The sequence below is a fragment of the Phocoena phocoena genome, chromosome 3, assembly GCF_963924675.1.
Source record: "Phocoena phocoena chromosome 3, mPhoPho1.1, whole genome shotgun sequence".
Lineage (NCBI taxonomy): Eukaryota > Metazoa > Chordata > Mammalia > Artiodactyla > Phocoenidae > Phocoena > Phocoena phocoena.
Genome location: NC_089221.1, coordinates 78,855,817 through 78,862,993, shown reverse-complemented (window position 1 = coordinate 78,862,993; position 7,177 = coordinate 78,855,817).

Here is a 7,177-nt window from a genome sequence, read left to right as displayed (position 1 = left end):
ATACTGGACAACGTTTCTGTCTCCTGGGTGGCAACGGACCCACCCAAACAGGGATAGATTTTGTCTTCTATTAATGCGACAAACTACTGATATCTATCTTAAGTAACCAACCACCCGCAGGAAAACACATGTCAACTAGAAAGATGACTCTCATTTGAGTGTGAATTCTCCCTTACTGGCACTTTTCCTACTTTCTATCCCAAAAGGGAATCCATATACTCAACGCCGCAAACTGTAAGACATCTCACCCCAACACTGTGACTCTGGCACTTCTGGTCCAAACAAAAGCCATCTTTTTAAGTAGGGTGGGATTTGTTCGCTCCATTCAGTAAAGGGCTGTGGCTGTTAGCAGAACATCCTGCAGGCTCCTGCTTTGACACTTGCCTCAAGTCACACTGTGCAATCACCGTGACGGACCCTTGATATTTAATGAGTCTTCGACTGAAAAACTGACATTCTCGGGAGCCAGGGAAACGAGGCTTGAACACCCTGCGGAGTGCGTCCGAAAGAGACGGGAGGGTGGCAATGCCGGCAGAAACATCCTCGGCACTCAGCAGGGGTGATCAAGTCTTTCCACAAGTTTCTCTTCCTTCCACTAAATTAACCTGCCAAGCCCCCACCCCGTCCTATTAGGAAAAGTCACACCAGCAACTCGCTGAAGGACGGGGGGCACAGCTCCCAGCGCGCCACAGAAGTTGGGTTTGGTCGCGGTTTAACCCTTCCTGCCCCAGAGCCATGGCCGATACCCCCTTCACCCGGGGCAAACCCAGGCTGCCAACTTTCCCGCTGCCCCCTCCTCTGCGCACAGCAGCCCAAACTTTGCTGTTCGTCCACCTGGGCGCGCAGCGGAGCGTGGGGTCTGGCCGCACCCGACACCGCCCCCACCCCGGGCAGGCGGCGGCGCTGACCTTCACGCCAGCCCCCAGCCAGCGACCGCTGCCGCCCGCCCCCTCCCCCGAGCCTCGAACTGCCTCCTGCGGTCCCCTTCCACCGCCCCCAAACGCTCGCGGGAAAACCGCGGCGGGGGCGACTGCAGCTCGACCTCGCGTGTCACGACTGCCCACGACCCTCTGGGCCCCAGAGAGCACCGGTCCCGGCCCTGGCTCCTCTGGCCGCCCACTCACCATCCGTGAAGGGATCCATTTTCCCCCCGCCGCGGCTCCTTTCAGCCGGAGAGCCCAAGCTTCCTACTCCAAGAGCTGAAGCGGCCCTGCCGACTGAGCATGCCCAGCGCGGCGCCGAGGGCTGTCGGGGAGGTGCCGCGAGGGGCGGCGCCGCTCCGCCCACTCTGAGATCCGCCGCTCCGGGTTTTCGCTACAGCTGCAGAAAGAGCGAGGGAAACTAGAGGAAAAAGCACCACACAGGCCTTGGCTGACTCCTGGGAGAGGAGCTGGAGGAGCGGGTTAGATCTGGGGGCGGGTCCATGGGCGTGGCCGGAGCAAGCCTCGCCCCTGGCAGAAAGGCCGGTGGCTCTGTCTCGTCCAGTGCTCAGAACAGCGGTCAGTCATCAAACAAACGTGATGGCCAGTTGCGTCCGGCCGGGCCGGGCCCTAGACGCCAGGAACCCGGCACCGCGCCGGTAAAACACAGTCAACGCCCCGTGGAGCAGACATTCCAGAGACAAACAATAAACTAACACAAGACACACGAGGCTGAAATAAATGCCGCGTTGAGCATTAAATTAGGGTGATGTGATGGAGAACGAGTGGGTCGCTAATTCGGATGTCTTGGTGAGGAGAAGCCTGGCTGGGAGGTGCCACTGTAGCCGAGATCTGAAGGCAGAGTAGGAGGCTGCGGGCGAAGGTCGCTCCCCTGACAGCGAAGCTTCGCTTTCCCTGGGGAGTCCGACTCCGGGAAGCTCACTCCGCCAAGGCTCGAGGGAGCAGATACTGTGGGTCGTGTCTGTAGGGCTGCGCGCTCACAGCACAGTGGTCCCAAGCGTTCGGTGGCCTGGAGACTGAAGGGAGGCGGGGACCCCAGCGGAACAGAGGGCACCCGCGGTCCTGTCCTCGGGCTAGCAGTTCGGGGCGCGGCCTCTACGTGCAGGCGGATCACAAAACCCGGCACTGGATCCGCCGGGGCCGCGGGCGCCGCAGGATGTGGGCAGAAGGCAGCCCAGCCGAGCCTTAAATCAACACCTGCGGCTCCCCGGGGTGCCGCCGCAGCGGCCCGCGGCCAGGCCAGGCAGAGCTAGACCGGAGAAGCGGAAACTCTCTTGGTCGCCCCCGCCGCACAGCACTCGCGCTCTAGCTTCCAGCCCCCAGCCCCAATTGTTTATAGTGGCAAACCCGGGCAGGCACAGCGAACCTTCGGGATGAAATAACCAGGGGCCCCGTGAGTCCCGGGAGGCTCGTCGGGGCCCCGCTTCTTCATCCCTTGCTCAGCGTGCGCATCGCCGCCACGCTGCGGAGTTCGCAGCCCTCCCAGAGTGCTGCCACCGCCAAATGTCCCTCTTCCCTCCTCCCCTAGCACAACCCTGGCCCCAGCAGCAACTTGGCTCCCGCGATGCCTCACTGCGCCTGCCAACTGTCAGGCGCTCCTCCGAGGCTGTCAACGGCAGGGCGTCGGGTGCAAACACGTGGAGGCGAGCGCAAACTGCCCAGGCAAACAGGGATGCCCGCGGTGCTGTTTGACCCGCGTGGGAATTAGAAATTAGGTTTCAAAGAAGTAAAATCGAAGTGTAATATTGTATTTTGCAATGTTGTATTTTTAAGTGTCGATTGTATTAAGTCACCCACTTCCGCTTTAAAACCTCCAGTGGATACCGATCACTTAGAATAAAAGCGAAACTTAACTCTGGGACCTTATCTCCTACACGTGCTCACGATACTTTGTCTACAGAGGCCTTCTGGCTGTTAGTCACCAAGTTACATCCAATCATTCCTGTTGCATGTTCCTCGTGCAAGAACTGTTCCTTCTGCCTGGTACCTTACCTGCCAGTTCCTTCTTGTCTTTAAGGTCTCAACTCAAATGTCATCTCTGCAGAGAGCTCTTCCCTGACCACACAATCAAAAATAGGTCCACACATGGTCTACTCTAAAAAGACTGAGCCCTGCTTTAATACCTTCACAACAGTCATCGCTGTCTAAAATAATGTTTTTGTTTGTTCTTTCATTATTATCAATCTCCCTCTCAAGAATGCAAGCTCCAGGAAGTCAGGGTCATTATCTTCATAAAGGGCTGTATCCTAATCCCTAGATAAGTATGCAATAAATAATTTGTGAATGGATGCAATGGTATTTTAAGTTCCAGTTGACGTGCAACGTTGAAAACCCTTCCAGAGAACATTTCTGTATTGAGTGGTGTGTTTGTGATCAGTACAGAGAAGGTGTCTATATCATATGATACCTCAAAGCTGCTCTCTTCCCATTGTGTTAAAGATAATCAGAGCCTTTAGGCTGCCTCCTCAATGCCCCCCTCCCAACTTCAGAACCAAAAATAGGAAGTGAACCACAGGGGCTGGTACATAAGTGTTCAAATATTATATAGTATATGCAGTGCTGGATTTTGTTAAAAGGACCCCACACATTGTATTGCTTAGATAAGAGGCTCTTACCTATATTTTAGGTCATGTCATGTTCCTTTGGAGTTATTTTTGCAATCAAAGCACTTAGTATCAGAGATATTTAAAACTCCACAGCTTGTTAAATTCCCTCACCTCACCTCACCTCACCTGTAAGCTATAGTCTATCATCCTTTTAAGTGTGAAACACGTTACCTTGTGTTTGGTCTTAAATACTTCAGTTCTACAGAGACTTGTAAAAAGGCTTCACCATTGCACTAGCGTATATAGGTGGATCATCATGTCTTTTGAGATTTCTATGGCATAGAGACAAATAACTTCTTTATCCTCCCTTTGCCCACCTCTTGCCTCCCATCCCTCCTGTTCCTCTACACACACACACACACACACACACACACACACACACACAAATACATTAAGGACCATTTAAAGGCTTGTGGGTTGGTACTGGGGGTAAAAAGAGGAAAGAAAATCAAAATGTTTCAGAATCCTACCTACCCTCAAAAGAGTGAAAGTGAATTTTGTTTTGTTTGATTCTGGGTTTTTATTTTTGGATACCATTTTACATTTCACTTCATAAAGCCTTTTTGAGGGAACACAATTTCACGAATTCACTACCGAAACCCATTATGTTTCAGTCTTTAACCTCCTCCTACCCTCCCACACAGAACTTCCTTTTTAGTTAAGGGCATAATACTTTAAATTATTATGAAATAACTATTTACTATCAGAGGAGATAGTGTGACATTATCTACTATATTCATTTACTATTTTCAGAATCTTTGATGTCTACCATTTACCATTTGAAAACCAAAAATTTGGAGGGCTAATTATCATATATAATAAATAGCATGAAAGGAAGATATGAGCTCCTTGAATAACGAACAGCATTTATTTATAAAGGAGCAACAAACATGCTAATCAGTGAAAACAGGAACTTTTTTTTCATCAAAATAAAGCACTTCCTATACTATGGATCAGCTAACCCAGACTTCATTTAACAGAGAAGGGAATAGAAGTCTAAGAGGTTAGAAGATTTACTCACAGTCCAGTGGCAGACAAACTAGAACTCAGGTGGTCTGTGTTCTAAACCAGAGCTCTGGAGTTTCCTGTTTCTTCCCTATTCCCACAGGGAAATTAAGGTCAATGACAATAATCCATGGGAGGGATATGAAATAGAGAAATATAGCTAACTTCAGGCTACTGGACTGCTATTTCATCGTTCAATTGATATTCCAATATAATTTACTGAGTTCCATGTCACATTTAGGTGTAGCATTATTAAATATGCTTTCTAATTATTTTGAAATAAATAATTAAAAATACATTGATTCGGTGTACACGTTTGAAAATGATATTTGTTCAACACTCTTGAATAAATGGTGGATGCAGCTTGCTGCCAGGACACAGATGACCACCATGGGGTTTCCAGCCACTTCAAGGACTGGAGGGGTCAGTATCTCATCACTCCTGTAATATTATTTGCAGCACACATGCTCTGCATCAATTATGATGCTTGAAATTGTATCAAATTAAGAAATGCTTAGAGCACAGGAGAAAGCAGAATAATTCTCCAACAGAGTTCTGGTATAGCTTAGACTTTAGCAAAAAGATTCAGCCAAATGAAGTGAAAGGTTATCAGGAAGCAGCAGTTATATACTAGCTCAGATGCTTTGGACTACAAAACCAAAATGCTGAATTAAACTAGTTGGAACAATATGCAAATTTACCATCTCACATAACAAGTGCAGAGGTAAGGCCGTCCCCAGTCAGAGCTCCCCAACCTCATAAAAATCCAGCTTCTCCCTCTGTGTTCTCTCTGAGCAGTTTTCTGAAAGTCTGAGGACCATGTAGTAAACAAGGTGGCTGTGTCAGGGAAGAAGAAAGAACATTTTCTTTGATGTCTCTTTCTTAAGAGCAAGGAAACTTTTCTCAGAAACACCCTACTAGAACTCTTCTTAGGTTTCACTGGCCAAAACTGTAAGCCAGTCCCTGGAAATGAAAATGGGGTTCCTGTGATTGGTGTCTTAGACAAAGCAGAGTCTAGGATCACTTCCCTTATTTCATCTGGGTGAACAAGGGAGCACTTGGACAAAATCATTTTTATTATTCAGAAAGGAAAAGGGGTTAAGTAACCAAAATGTTAGGTAGGTCCACTTAATGTTATGAATACTGATATATTTTAATAATATTTTGATAATTTTTTCAAAACCCTAAGACACCTGTACAGGAAATGTAAAGACAGAGCCCAATTCAATGTAATTTTTCATATGATTGATCAATATAACTAGGATTACACACCTAGAAATGATATATTATTCAACCTTGAATTTTGAACTGAAAGTAACTACCAAAATGGAAAAAATATCTTAGGCATTTGTATTAGTTTGCTAGGGTTACTATAAAAAAATACCATAATCTGAGTGACTTAAAAAATAGAAAGCTGTTGTCTCATAGTTCTGGAAGTTGGAAGCCCAAGATCAAGGTGTCAGTGGGGTCATGTTCCCTCTGAAGGCACCAGGGAAAGATATGTTCCAGGCAGCCCTCTCTTCTAGTTTCTGGTTGTTCCTTGACTTGTGACAGCATAACTCCAGTCTTCACAAGGCATTCTCCCTGTGTGCATGTCTGTGTCCATATTTCCCCTTTTAATAAGGATACTAGTCAGATTGAAGCAGGGGTCCATCCTGCTCCAATATGACCTCATCTTAACTAATTACATTTCCAACTGTATTTCCAAATAACATCACATTCTGAGGTACTGGGGGTTATGATTTCAACATATGAATTTTGAGGGGACACAATTCAGCTCATCATAACAGCATCTATATAATGGAAACAAAGAAGACAAAGTTGAAGAAAACTTTGGTTTCCAAGGACAGCATCAAGAAGTGAAAAGACAACCCAAAGAATGGGAGAAAATATTTGCAAATCATATACCTCACAAGGGACTTGTATCTAGAATATATAAACAACTCTTACGACTCAGTAATAAAAGACAAATAATTCAATTAAAAATGGGCAAAAGATATGAATAAACATTTCTCCAAAGAAGATATACAAGTGGCCAATAAACACATGAAAATATATTCAATATTACTAGCCATGAAACAAATGCAAATCAAAACCACAGTTAAGAGACCACTTCATGGTCTGGCTAGACATAGGCATAGTATGGCTAGAATCAAAGAGCCAGATAATAATAAATGTTGACAAAGATGTAGAGAAATTGGAACCTTCACACACTGCTGGTGGAGATGAGGCAGCTGTGTTGAAAAATAGTCTGGCATTTCCTCCAAAGATTAAATATAGAGTTGCCATATGATTCCACCAATTTCACTTCTAGGTGTGTACCCAAAAGAATTGAAAATTTATGTTCACACAAAAACTGGTACATGAATGGTCATAGGAGCATTATTCAAAATAGCCAAAAAATATAAACAATCCAAATGTTCAACAAAGAAGTCAGTTACAGAAGATCATATATTGTATTATTTGATATTTTCGAAATGTCCAGACTAGGCAAATCTATAGAAACAGAAAGTAGATTAGTGGTTGCCTAAGAATGAAGGGAGGGAGGAATGGGAAGTGATTGCTAATGGGTACAGATTCCTTGTGAGGAGATGAAAATGTTCTAAAATTGACCATGTTGATAGG